Source organism: Gigantopelta aegis, chromosome 1 (assembly GCF_016097555.1).
Source record: "Gigantopelta aegis isolate Gae_Host chromosome 1, Gae_host_genome, whole genome shotgun sequence".
In the NCBI taxonomy this organism is placed as follows: domain Eukaryota; kingdom Metazoa; phylum Mollusca; class Gastropoda; order Neomphalida; family Peltospiridae; genus Gigantopelta; species Gigantopelta aegis.
Window position 1 is genome coordinate 42336843 of NC_054699.1, and position 15000 is coordinate 42351842.

The 15000-nt window shown below is 40.5% G+C and overlaps 1 long non-coding RNA gene across 1 annotated transcript in view; it reads left to right on the forward strand.

Annotated features, from left to right (window-relative positions):
• LOC121375189 overlaps nucleotides 1–3808 on the forward strand; it is a 5918-nt gene extending 2110 nt beyond the window's left edge. The window contains exon 2 of the long non-coding RNA XR_005958284.1: nucleotides 2664–3808. This is a non-coding gene — a long non-coding RNA (uncharacterized LOC121375189). The remainder of the gene's footprint in view (nucleotides 1–2663) is intronic.
• Nucleotides 3809–15000: the final 11192 nt, after the last annotated feature.

Below are 15000 nucleotides of genomic sequence, written 5' to 3' on the forward strand. Positions count from 1 at the left end.
TATAATATCTATTTTGCATAGTCTCACAGAGCATTGATAAAATATACTCCTCACAACACGTCGAAGCCTGAACATGAAGTTTCAGTTGACAGTATTCTTAAATTGATTTGATGTGGCATTAAACCTTCATCATTCAGTAAAGATTCCCAAACATGACACAGGCCGTGTTATCTACCATGATCACCATAAGTGTAAGGGTTTCCATTTATGTAAGGGGATGGGGTGCAGGTAGATTTTCCACGAAATTAAACGAAAGAATGATGAAAATACATGACAAAAAGGACTTTTTTGCCCGAATATCTCTATCCCGAATTTAAGGATTTGCTCCAGTACTGGGAGACAGTTTCACGACCACCCCCACCGGCTCTTACCCCTCCCCCGTCTCGTATGCTTATGATGATCATAACTCCCACTGAAATATCAGGCACGTGTGCAAGATATTGTGCAGTGAGTGGTCTAAATTGTGGCGAGCAAATTTGTTTTTGTTGAGTGGGGAGGGTGTGTCATTAAAAAAAGAAACTTCGTAATACCTACTTGTGAAATTCCATGTCGATTTTCTTTTTTAAAAATATTATTAAATAGTCCGATCCTCTCTTCTTTGTCTTATTTATTTTTGGACTGTCCTTCTAAAATGCTCCAAATTATATAAATATTCGACCGAGCAGTCAATTCTTTTTATTTTTGGCTTGTAATTTTTTTTTTTTTTTTTTTTATATTTTTATTCTATTAACTTTACTATTAACATCCCGAGTCAGGCCACCGACCTTATCGGAGGTCGGACTCGGGATGGGCGTGTTCGAAACTCTAGTGGTATATGGGCACGTTAAACTAGTTATCATCATCATCTTCGTTTGGTGCAACGGGAGGGAGGGTGTGCTCGACTCCCAATCCCCTACCTCTACACACGCGCTTGAAAGAAAAAAAGAAATGTTTTATTTAACGACACACTCAACAAATTTTATTTACGGTTATATGGCGTCAGACATATGGTTAAGGACCACACAGATTTTGAGAGAAAACCCGCTGTCGCCACTACAAGGGCTACTCTTTCCGATTAGCAGCAAGGGATCTTTTATTTGCGCTTCCCACAGGCAGGATAGCACAAACCATGGCCTTTGTTGAACTAGTTATGGATCACTGGTCGGTTCAAGTGGTTTACACCTACCCATTGAGCCTTGTGGAACACTCACTCAGGGTTTGGAGTCGGTATCTGGATTAAAAATCCCATGCCTCGACTGGGATCCGAACCCAGTACCTACCAGCCTGGATTTAGCTCAGTCGGGTTTAGATCCAGTGGACGAAGAGGCGGGACGTGACCCAGTGGTACAGCGCTCGCTCGATGCGCGGTTGGTGTGAGATCGACCCCCGTCAGTGGGCTCATTGGGCTATTTCTCGTTCCAGCCAGTGCAGCACGACTGGTATATCAAAGGCTGTGGTATGTGCTACCCTGTCTGTGGGATGGTGCATATAAAAGACCCCTTGCTGCTTATCGAAAAGAGTAGCCCATGAAGTGGCGACAGCGGGTTTCCTCTCTCAATATCTGTGTGGTCCTTAACCATATGTCTGATGCCATATAATCGTAAATAAAATGTGTTGAGCGCGTCATTAAATAAAACATTTCCTTCCTTCCTTCCAATGGACGATGATCAATAAATCAATGTGCTCTAGTGGTGTCTTTAAACAATTTTTTTTTTTTAACCATTCGACTGATTGGGGTATTCTTGTTCCAACCAGTGCACCACAACTAGTCGAAGGTCGTGGTATGTACTATCCTGTCTGTGGGAAAGTGCACATAAAAGATCCCTTGCTGCTAATGAAAAAATGTAGCGGGTTTCCTTTGATGACTACGAGCCAGAAATGCGAAATGTTTGACATTCAATAGCCGATGATTAATTAATCAATGTGCTCTAGTTGTAATAAACTATAATTGTATATCTATATCATGCATATGATATTGTGTGCAATCATTTGACATGACATGCCTATAAGGTAGTGGTACCCTCAGGACCCCGTCCCTGACACTATCATATTTGTTTATGGTGTAAAGTTTGTTTTCTTTAACGATACCACTAGATCAGATTGATTTATTAATTATCAGTTACTGGGTGTCAAGTTAGTGGAGGAAACTCGCTACATTTTCCTAAAATGGGTACATTGAAAAAACAAAAACAACTTCGCTTCGGTGCAGCGAGGGCGGGCACTAGCGACTCTCAAAACCCTGGCTCTTCACACGCTCTTGAAGGAAGGAAGGAAATGTTTTATTTAACGACGCACTCAACACATTTTATTTACGGTTATATGGTGTCGGACATATGGTTAAGGACCACACAGATATTGAGAAAGGAATCCCGCTGTCGCCACTTCATGGGCTACGCTTTTCGATTAGCAGCAAGGGATCTTTTATATGCACCATCCCACTGACAGGATAACGCATACCACGGCCTTTGATATACCAGTCGTGGTGCACTGGCTGGAGCTAGAAATAGCCCAATGGGCCCACCCACGGGAATCGATCCCAGACCGACCGTGCATCAAGCGAACGCTTTACCACTGGGTTACATCCCGCCCCCATACGCTTTTGAATGCATGTACAAAATTATTAATTTATTATTTTTATTATTATTTTATTTTTATTTTTATTTTTATCTTTTATTTTTTTGCAGCTTCAGCCATGTCGTCTGTGAAAAATGAAATGTGTTACAGACAACCTCCCGCGTGTTACAAACTGTGCAGCATACAGATGGACACACGCACGGACAACTGCCACAGTATAAATCTCACACATTGTCACGTGAACCACACTTCTGACGTCACTGGCAGGACAAACTCAACTTCCACGGCTCAGAGGTTACGCGCTCACCGAGTATTCTTCTTCGTCGATTTAGTCACGTGTTCACTCGTCGTGTGGGTGGTGCGAACTATATTACAATACACAGCGATTGGCTGGACATAGTGTCAGCCGTGTGGACCATAGTTCTATTTATATTATGCTGTCTCTTGTGATATATACTGTTTCCATTGTGCATGTCATAGTGATACGTGTATGTGTTTAAAAAAAAGGGGAGGTAATTCGCCAGGTAAAAGAACACGAAGAAGAGGAGAAGAGGATTCGCCACGCGTGTATATCCATATACAGGGGAGATAATTCGCCACAAGTGTATGTACAAATGGGAGATAATTCGCCACAAGTATGTGTACAAAGCGGAGATAATTCGCCACGCACGTATGTACAAAGCGGAGATAATTCGCCATGAGCATGTGTACAAAGCGGAGATAAGTCGCCACAAGTGTAATGTACAACGGGGAGATAATTCGCCACGTGTACTGTGACCCCCATGCACCGCGTTTATACATAAATATGCGTGAAGAGATGGATGGATATATATATATATATATATATATATATATATATATATATAATTATATATTGTGTTGTCGCCAGCAGAGTTACTGCAGAGCGGATAACGGATCTGGAAACACGGATATATAATTTCCAAGGAATTCCTATTTTGTGTTAAACCGTGTAAATATTACTGAGGCAAAGATATGCCTTTATTCTAGGAACCTCTTCCAAGTGTGTCCTTCTACCAAAGAGAAGGGGAGACAACCTGCTTGTTTTATTCCAAAACAAGGCGGATTACCTGCAGTATTTTAAATTTTATCTGTGCTGGGAGGTGATATATTTGATTTATTCTCAACGCAGGGGAGATAAACTACGTGTTTCGTACTCCGTGTAAGGGGGACAACCCAGATGATTTCTTGTTCTGTTTTTGTTTTTGTTTTTTAAATAATAAATCACAGCAGGGGAGATAACTGCTACATTTATTCTCATTGAAGCAACTTAACTAGAACATAGATTTATGAGGATATCTAGAAAATAGTTTTAATAATGTGTAGACTAGCTAGTGTGTCAAATTCTGCTATTGTGATACAGTTGGAGGGAAGAACAAACTCGGACATGACGCTCATTAGATCGCCTGTATTTTTTAATGACCGGCGCGGATCTGGGGGATGAATGGGGGAGGGGGTGCCGAGAGACGCGCGCTCCATTTCCCGCCGATTTCAAAACTAAATAAATATCTTTCAAACACCTCTTTCCAAACCAGACGCCCCCGCCCCACCCTCCTTCTTCGTTCACAAACCCGTGGATCCGCGCCTGAATATTATCCGTCGATGATGACTTTGTCCAGAATGTAGGTGTTATTATTTTTTTTAAGTTGTGTTTGATCTAACACGATAAGCTGCCAGCCTGTGTACGTACGTAAATGCATACGTTGCCACTATTTCTCAGGGTCACGATTGTGTTAATTAGATTGTGTTGGAAACTCACTTTTTAGAAAACCTTATGCATTTGCCGAATTTTATTCTAAATTCTGTCGGTGTAGGAGAAGTGGGCGGGGGTACAGCATTTAACCTGAAGAGGCAATAAGTATATGTATGCAACGATGCGGAACAGAAAAAAAGTACACCTAAGATGATTGACATTTCTACCTATAGTCCGTTCCATCCTTTATAAAAATGTTGGAGGGTTTCTGTGTGGGGTTTTTTTTTTTTTTGGGGGGGGGGTTCTTTTTATTTTGTAATAATTTCAGTTTGGTTTGACATTAAAAGAAAAGTAAACGTGTTTTGCAAATAACAAAAATATATTATTTTTGTGTGCAATTTACAAATTAATCGGCTCAGAAATAAATAACTTGTAGTAAATTCCATAGTATGAAAAAGATGTTCTCTCTGGGACGGACTATAGTAGTTTGGCTGAGAAATGCGATTTTTCTCGAACAACATACCCTAGAACATATTTCCGGCGGATGACATTATGTCACCTTTGGGCATTTTGAAATATACCGCTTTAAATCTCTCTTTCCCCCCCCCCCCCCCCCCGTTCTCTCAATGTTTATAGGACGAGGTTTGCCGACTCTCAGGGTCAAAATTTTCACGTTCACGACTGGGGATGTACTTTTGTTCTATCCCACATGACCGCATATGATGAAGTCTTTTCCTCTCATCCATTCGATAAATAAACTGTTGTTTTACAATAACGGACATTATAGATGAAAAAATAACTTGTTTATTTAACTATTATATCATAAACAAACTACACTATTATATTTGTCTTGTGTTTCTCATGTGTAAAATACGATTTAACACTACAAATTAATAAGATAACAAATTAATATAACACCTTTTTGCGTAACCCGTTATGTTTATGTAAAAGACGTGTTAAATTGTATGCGCGAACGAAATATTGGTTACGTAAAATTAGATTTACGTGATCGATGCGCGAACGAAACGATCGTTCTCGCAGTTTCCGGAGGCCTGGTGTGTCCGTGTATCAGAATGTCTTTATGAATCAGTTCGAGGGAGGTAAACTGTTGAATAAATGTCCTATATTAAGGATGACCATCGTATCACAACGTTGTCAAAACATCTCTTTGGTTTGTCTTGTACTTATACACGTTTTGATCGAGATAAAAATGTATCATGTGAATTTCAAGTTTTACGATATTATTTATATATAACTGTATACTTGTTCACGAGTCTTCAGTTAGTATATCTGAGTTTGGAGGGTTGTTTTGTTTTGTTTTTGGGGGTTTTTGGAGTTTGTTTTCACTCGCTAGTGAAAGAGAAGTTGGGGTAGTGGCCTTACTGCGTCGTTAAAACTGATTCAGGGTTGGAGTTTTACATCCGATAAGTTAGCCACAACAAGTCTCCTCTGAGCATAAACGGATCTAGGACTTTTAGTGGTGGAGGGTTGGGGGGGTGGGGTTGGGGGTGGCTCGGTCCAAAACTATTTATACGTGTTAACAAATATAATAAAATTCCTGTCCTCCTGGACGGAGGAACCGGCTGAGGCCGACACCTACGCCCAGGACAGGCGTGCACTACAACAACTTGCTCTGAATGTGCACGTTAAACTCTCTGACCTGACCTGACCTGACAATAATTTTTTTATATATATAATAACACTTGCGCTCAAGGATAAGTACTTTAAAATGAGTTTTAAAAATCGGTAATAGAGAGTGAGCATCCCCTCCCCCCGACCCCTTCCCACGTCTACCCCCCCCCCCCCCCCACTCCCACCCCGAGACAGCGCCTATCGAGGTCGGCATTTTTTTTTTTTTTTTTTTTTTGCTATTCCTGTATCGTGCTCTATAGAACACTATTCCTTTTAAGTGAGCTCGTCTGATTAGGTGAGCTTCCTGCTGCAAAAGAGCGAATGCGTGTGAGCATAAAGCCCTCTTCTAGTCATTAGTCTCGTCAGTATGGCGGCCATACTTGAAAGAAGACATCTACATGTGGCAAATGGACGTCCGGCGATACATTTGTATATCGCTGAACGGCGCATGATGCTTTCATCTCGCTATTACCGTGGCACCGAGTCAGGCAGGCACATGGACGAATGAAGGAAGGGAGGGAGGAAGGGAGGGATGAGTGAGTGAGTGAGTGAGTGAGTGAGCGATTGAGTTGATGTATGGATGGGTGAATGAATGGATGAATGAATTAATGAATGGAAGGATGTGTGAGTGGACAGATGAATGCATGGATGAGTGAATGGATGAATGAACGAATGGTTGTATGAATGATTGAATTGAAGGATCGATGGGTGAATGAATGGTTGGATGAATGAATGGATGGATGGATGGGTGAATGAATGAATGGACGGTTGATGGATGAATGGATGAATAAATGATTGAATGAATGAATGAATGAAAAGGATGGATGAATCAATCAAGAAAAAAATTGTCATTTCATTTCTTTTCAACTTATTTTCGTGCTTATATCCAATTAAGGTTCATGTATGCTGTCCTGGTCATACAACTCAGCCATCTGGGCTGTCTGTCTGTGGGTTAGTTGTTAGTTGGTTAGTGGTTAGTGGTTCGTGATAAAAGAAGAGTGTAGTGGCCTTATATCTACCCATTGAGCCCTTAAGAACTCGCTCTGGGTTGGAGCCGGTAAAAACATTTTTTTAAAAATAAAATAATAATAATAATGGATGAATTGGGTTTACTGAAACAACACCATGAAAAATGTATTAACTATTGGGAGTCAAACAAAAACATATTGATAACAAATTATATTTATCAACATAAATAGCATAATATACCTGTTCAAACCAAAGCTATCACAGTACTGCAGTTTAAGTGCTCTAAATCTTATTACAAAAGTGGCTTTCTTTAAAGTTTATAAGGGCGGGTCGTAGCCCAGTGGTAATCCTGTCATGCCCATGACAGGCGTACGCTACAACAGCTTGTTCTGAATGTGCACGTAAAACCCTATGACCTGACCTGACCAGTGGTAAAGCGCTCGCTCGATGCGCCGTCGGTCTTGGATTGATTCCCGTCGGTGGGTCCATTGGGCTATTTCTCGTTCCAGTCAATGCACCACGACTGGCATATCAAAGGCCGTGGTATGTACTACCATGTCTGTAGGATGGTGCATATACAAGATCCCTTGCTGCTAATCGAAAAGAGTAGCCCATGAAGTAGCGACAGCAGGTTTCTTCTCTCAATATCTGTGTGGTCCTTAACCATATGTCTGATGCCATATAACCGTAAATAAAAAATGTGTTGAGTACGTCGTTAAATAAAACAATTCTTTCTTTCTTTCTTGTTTAACTGATTGGTTGAATGAACGAATGAATGAATGAATGAATGAATGAATGAATGAATGAATAAAAACAAAGTTTAACACAAAATATGTGAAACGGTTTCAAAATCAAGTCAGTAAGACAATCAATGGCAGACACAAACATTCAAACAATAAAGAAAAACCTTCAAGGTCACGCAATAGAAACGCATCATGATTAAACCACGACATAGCGGAGCCAAGGACTTTTTATCACAGGGCATATTGTCTGGAGAAGAAAACGAAATCCCTATATTTTAGTTTCAGGTTATATGCGTTATTCTATACAGCAGGTCAAGAAAATAAATTTAGATGCGGGGGTGGAGAGGATGGTGGTGCACGGACGTTCGCCCCAAATTCTCATCACGCATTGCGTGTTCGCCATTATCTCCATTACCGATTTTCAACCATCCTCTGAGGGGAGATAACTCTGTTATTAAGATGTAGGTTTGTGTATTTCTCATGTAAATGGTGTACCCCCAGGGAGAAATATTAGAGATATGTCAATTTGTGTATCGCTGATTTAAATATAGTTGATCCCGAGGGTGAAGTATTACGTTATAGAGATGGAGGCTTGTGTGTAGCTACTTTACAAAGTTTATCCCGAGGGTGAAATGTTAACTAATGCTTATGTTGGTTGATGGTGATTTGTCACTTTTGAGTTTCTTGGCGGAATTTAGCTCAGTCGACCAGTCTCGGTGGTGTCGTGGTTAGGCCATCGGACATAAGGCTGGTAAGTACAGGGTTCGATGCCCGGTACCGGCTCGCACCCAACGACACAATGGGTAGGTGTAGGACCACTACAAAATCTTCTCTCTCACTAACAACTAACCCACTGTCCTGGACAGACAGTCTAGATAGCTGAGGTATGTGCCCAGGACAGCGTGCTTGAACCTTAATTGGATACAAGCACGAAAATAATTTAAAAGAAAAGAAAGGAAGCTCGGCTTTCCCTGAACTGAACTTTATTTACACTCCGGCCGTAGTCTACGGCATATGAGGACAGTTACGGTGGAAGCCAGTATACATGGGGGTGGGGGGTGGGGGTGAGGGGGCTGACTGAGATCGAGAACGCAAAGCAAAGTTTCTTGAGGGTATGCTCCCCCGTAACAATCTGAAAACAAGATATTCGGAAATGCAATGTCCTGCATTCTATAAGTAAAATTCATCTTTGCCTTAAATTTTAAAACCAATAATATTTTTGATTCAGAATAATTTGTGGGTTATAGCCTCCCCCCACAGTACCCCTCGTTCCGCCGTGCCTGGAGGATATATACACACAGCAGTCAATATAATTGTAACAAGATGGTGGGTGTACATAAATGTATATAAATTACAAAGATACACAAAAAATATACAGAATACAGACAGAGGATTGGAAAGTATTCATAATTAAACTACAAAATATAGAACGTTTAAATAATTTATAAAATGTGTGTGTAGATATATATATATATATATATATATATATATATATATATATATATATATATATATATATATATATATATATATATATATATATATATATATATTACCCCAGCAGGCACTAATAACGGGGAAAATGAAAAAAAAAGATTTCTCAGTGAGAAATTATCATTCATTGGTCTAACGAACAATACTATTGGTGAGTTGACGCTTATAAACCAATGACCTTGTCGGTACTAAATATAACGTCATCATGATTTGGCAAACACACACAGTGACGTCATGTAGTTTAAAGAGTTTGTGTTTCCGGCTGTTTGTTTTTTTGGTGTTAACTTTTGTTTTTGAAAATTATCTGTGAACGTGATTAAATAAAGTTATAGCAATACTCAGAACAGTGCGTAAAGTGGTTTATATCGTTTCTATACATGTACGTGCATGTGTATCGAAAATAAAGATTTTAGAGAAAAAATAGTTCAGGTAATAAATAGAATAACAAACTCAGTACCAGTTATTATCAAATTTGTGTACATATATACATATATTTATATATATATATATATATATATATATATATATATATATATATATATATATTTGGTTTAGACTGATAGAAAGAGAGAGATTTTTTATGGCATTTCAAACACCAGGATGACCAGTAATCAAAACTGTTTTCAGTACTGAAAAAAATATGCCGTATGGTGTTTAAGAACTCTTTAAATAAAATACCAGTTCTGAATTACAGTTACTAAGCGAGTTGTAACGCAGTGCTAATAGTACTCAAAATGTTTATTTCGAGTAAGTTCTAGACACAAATTATGGAGTGATGTGTCCGTAGTAGCAAGGGTGGGGGTTTAATAAAACTGTCAATCGGTCCAGTATGATGTCATCAATGCGCCCCGCGTGAAATCCCCCCCCCCCCGACAGCAACCCCCATACCCACCCCCGTCCCCATAAACACCCCCCATCCCCACCCCACCCCTCCCACACACACACACCAAAAAAATATACATTTTGTTTAAAGTGTAACACATAAAAGTTGATATTTATCAAATATAGTGTGATGAACACAAGCTCTGAGTTCTGTCCAATATAGGATTATGTAACGGTTACAAGTAGTGTGTTAGCTGATACTCGTGAATGTTGTAACAGTTAGTTTCCTTGGTTGCTCAAATTTTGTTTAACCAATAGAAACTGTGTTTAACCAATAGAAACTGTGTTTACTTAGTCAAGGACACTGCTGGTCAGTTGTCGTTTTTTTTAATTGTGATGTATTGAAGTTTTTAAGTGTTTGACAGGAACTTGCTGAAATTGTTGGGTTTTCGTTTTCGCCTAAATAGGAGGATTTCTCCCGAATTATTATTTTGCTTATAAAATTGTCTATTGTCACAGTTACTGGGAGTACAACTGTAGCAATGAGGCCGGATGGGATGACCTCTGACCTCTCTGAAAGTAACGTCCATCACCGTGAATTGTACATTAGGTGAATGATGGGGCTGGACAAATATACGTCACGTAACCGAATAATTGGTTACCTATAGTCCTTCCCACAGGGAACTATGGAATTTACTACAAGTTATTTATTTTGGAGCCACTTGTTTTCTAAATTGCACACACAAATTGGTTTTGGGTTTTGGGGTGGGTTTTTTATATTTTCAAAAAACTATTACTTTTCTGAAATTATTTACAGAAAAAAAACCAACAGGTAAAAATCACGAGAACCAAAATCAGATTGCCTGTGATTGGGAAATATTGTGCTCTGGTATCAATGTACAGTTTTCCCGTCGCTGTTTGTGTTTATTAATTGTGTGTTTAATATATATAGATTTGTTTCCTTTTTTTGTAGACGAACTTAGATAGTCTTAGAGAGGAAACCCTCTAAATTTTTCCATTAGTAGCAAGGGATCTGCTATATGCACCATCCCACGCACAGGATAGCACATACCACGGCTTTGATATACCATTCGTGGTGCACTGGCTAGAACGAGAAATAGCCCAAATGAGTCCACCGACGGGGATCGATCCCGAGGGGAGCTACGTCCCGACCCTCCATTAAAGGAGTTTTCATTTTCTTTACTTATTGTATCAGAAGACATTTTAATTGTTAGGTTATGCAATGTTGAAAGAGGGATAACTGCCATAAATTATGGTATTAAAAATAAAGTTGATTTCTGCTTCTCAAACTGAATGCAATAGCATGTAGTGAGTTACTTCCCTTTTTGGATCCCTCGAATCGGTAATATCTCAAATTCCAGGTGACGAACTTTGGGGGGGGGGGGGGGGTCTTTTCTTCTTTTTTCTTGGGGGGGGGGGGTTGTTTGGTGGTTTTGAAGGTTCTTTTATGGAGGAGGGGTGGTTTGTTTACTAGAATAATGTTTTCATTTGTGGGTGAAAGCGAAACATTGTTTTTCCGGTTTAGTTAAATTTTAAAGTTTGTTTTGTTTAACGACACCACTAGAGCACATTGATTAATTAATCATCGGCTATTGGGTGTCAAACATTTGGTAATTCTGACTCGTAGTCAACAGAGGAAAGCCGCTACATTTTTTTCCTAATGCAGCACGGGATCTTTTATATGCATTTTCCCATAGACGGGAAAGCACATACCACGGACTTTGACCAGTTGTGGTGCACTGATTGGAACGAAAAAAAAGCCCTTTCAGTTGAACGGATCCACTGAGGTGATTCGATCCTGAAACACTAGCACATCAGGCGATCGGTTTTGCAACATAGACTAATGTGTGTATGTTTAAAGAAATACAAAACACTTCTAAAATTACCTCCCTTTGTATTGCATAGGTGGCGTAGTGGTTTGTCGATCGGCCTTAAGGCTGGTAGGTACTGGGTTCATATCCCAGAACCGTATCCCACACACAGGGTCAAGGATTAAGGTTGCTACACCGACTTCTCTCTTACTCTCAACTAATTTCTAACCCACTGTCTTGGACAGAAAGACAGAGAGACACACAGACAGGCAGGCAGACAGACAGACAGACAGATATACAGGTAGACAGACAGACAGACAGATAGACAGACATACGGATAGACAGGCAGACAGACAGTCAATCTAGATCGAAGAACAGCGTGCGAGAAAGAATCCTGGTCTGGATATAAGCATAAACAAGTATTAAATCTCATTTATAATACAGGGATGAAGACCAAATGCTGGAACAGCTAAGGAGGACAGTTTTATCTGAATTGTTACTAGCTAGTTCAGGCCTCTGGAAATTACGAGAACGACCGTTTCGTTCGCGCGTTGCTTGTGCGAATCTAATTTTATATAACCTAATTTGTTTTGTTCGCGCGAAATTTGGATCACCATTTATTTGGATATAACAGGTTATGCAAAAAGGAAATGGGTTACGTGGATTTATTTCTGCGTAACCGATAAATCGGTCACGCAGATTTTCAATTCTCAGAGGTCTGTAGTTGCTGAAACTTAAAGCAGAACATCTCGTGCAGATGTTTTACATTGACTGTTTCATTAATTGCCTTCTTACCTGTATCAAAAAAAAAAGAATATTTAACGTAAAGAAGTTAAATAATAATAACACCCCAAAAACCGGGTTTTTTAATTATATACTTCTCAAAAGAATTTAAGGGTCAAAAATTTATAACCAAATAAGTTTCAGAGTGTATTAGATTGATGATGTAAACTACACCAAATTTTATATTTATTGTTCCATATTTACAAAAAACCACAAATAAACGTCACTGTATACAAGAAAGTCACATGACATGCTGTCAAAGTTGAAGGTTGTCAAACATGGATTTTACACATTAGAACATTCCTTTAATAGAATGTGAATCCACCCCTGGCGCGAATACACTCGACACATCGTTGCCTCATGCTGTTGATCAGACGTCTGAAGAACTCTTGGGGAATGGCCTGCCACTCTGCCATAAGAAGTTGACCCAGATCATGAAGGTTGGCCGGAGGGGCATGGTTATCCCGAACTCTCCTGCCTAATTCGTCCCAGGCGTGCTCTATTGGGGCCAAGTCAGGCGAATATGCTGACCAATCCATCCTGGCGATACCTTGTTGTCTGAGAAAGTCCGTTACCACCCTGGCGCGATGGGGTCTGACATTGTCGTCCTGCAGAACTTCCCCGCCGCCAATCTGCTGAAGGCCTGGGAGAACCAACGGCCGGATAATCTCATTCAGATAGCGGATTCCATTCAGATTGCCATCCACCACATAGAGGGGGGTCCTGTGGTGGATAGAGATGCCGCCCCACACCATGACGCTGCCACCACCGAACCGGTGACGTTGTCTAACGTTAACGTCAGCGAAGCGCTCCCCAGGACGTCTGTAGACACGAACCCGACCGTCGTTGAACTGGAGACTAAACCTGGACTCATCAGTGATCATCACTCGACCCCACTGAACACGTTGCCACCGCAGATGAAGCCTGCACCAGTGACGTCTGGCCGTTCTGTGACGTGGTAGGAGTGGTGGTCGAACAGCCTGGCGACGGCAGCGTAGATTATTGGCTCACAGACGATTGCGTATGGTTTGATCAGACACTCGAGTTCCAGTCGCAGTCCGCAGACTGTCACGTAATCGGCGTGCAGTGGTTGTGCGTTGACGTAGAGCCATATTGGTGATGTAGCGGTCCTCTCTATTTGTAGTGCTTCGGGGTCTTCCCGAACGTGGACGATTTCGAACAGAATTCGTTGCTTGGTACCGTTGCCACAGTCGGCCAACGACACTCTGAATGACACCAAGTCTCAGAGCAACATTTCTTTGCGTATTGCCATCCTGAAGCCAAGCAATAGCCCTTCCTCGATCTTCGATAGTCAGTTGAAGTCGTACCATTGTCGAATTTGGAGTGTGCACCGTACACGAACGCAAGCTCCAATTATACGGAAATTCAGCATTGGGAACATGGAATACACGTGCAAAGCGTGCAAATGAAGCGCTTTGTGAAAAAGCAAGTTATGGGCACTTAGCAGACCTTTCGCTTTCGCCCTAATTTACGTGCAAATGTAAGCATGTTTTCGCCATTAGAACTAGTCGACAGTGTCAATGACAGTGGATTTTAATTAATTTATGGGTTGCTTAGACCCACTTTCGTCAAAATGGAACAATACCATGCGTGACATTATGGTCTAGCTAATATAACTGACATTCAGAAAATAATGTCGAAAATATCGTCTGACCCTTAAATTCTTTTGAGTAGTATATTTAAACAGCTTTTGTTTTTCTCTCTTTTTTGTTGTGTTTTTTTTGTTTTGTTTATAAAAGAAAAATATGTGATAGACAGTATAAAACTTAATAATATGTTTTTATACGAGTTTAAAAAAAAAAAAAAATCCTTATAGTTACGTGCCGAAACATCGTATCCCTTTTGACGCAATTGCACTACCCGCAAAGCGACTACCCTTGACAGTTGTGGTGGCAGTACTCAGGACGGACGCCACCGGCGGGGCAGGATATGCTCAGCTTTCACAAACACCTGATATCATCACTGTTTTGACAGTGATTCATGAGTACATGTCATCACAGCTGTACTTATCCCAATGAGCTCTGTCTTATGCTAGGTTTTCTCTTGTAAACAAAAGTCTGGGAGTAGCAGTCCTCTTTGTGGCAATGCAAGAAGGATGAAATCTCTAGTAAAAGACCTCCTCGGGAGTGGCTGTCCTCCTATACACGAGGCACTAGATAGAGTAAAAAGTAAAGTTTGTTTTATTTAACGACGCCGCTAGAGCACATTGATTTTTAATCTTATCATCGGCTATTGGACGTCAAACATATGGTCATTCTGACACTGTTTTTAGAGGAAACCCGCTGTCGCCACATAGGCTACTCTTTTTTACGACAGGCAGCAAGGGATCTTTTATTTGCGCTTCCCACAGGCAGGATAGCACAAACCATGGCCTTTGTTGAACCAGTTATGGATCACTGGTCGGTGCAAGTGGTTTACACCTACCCATTGAGCCTTGCGG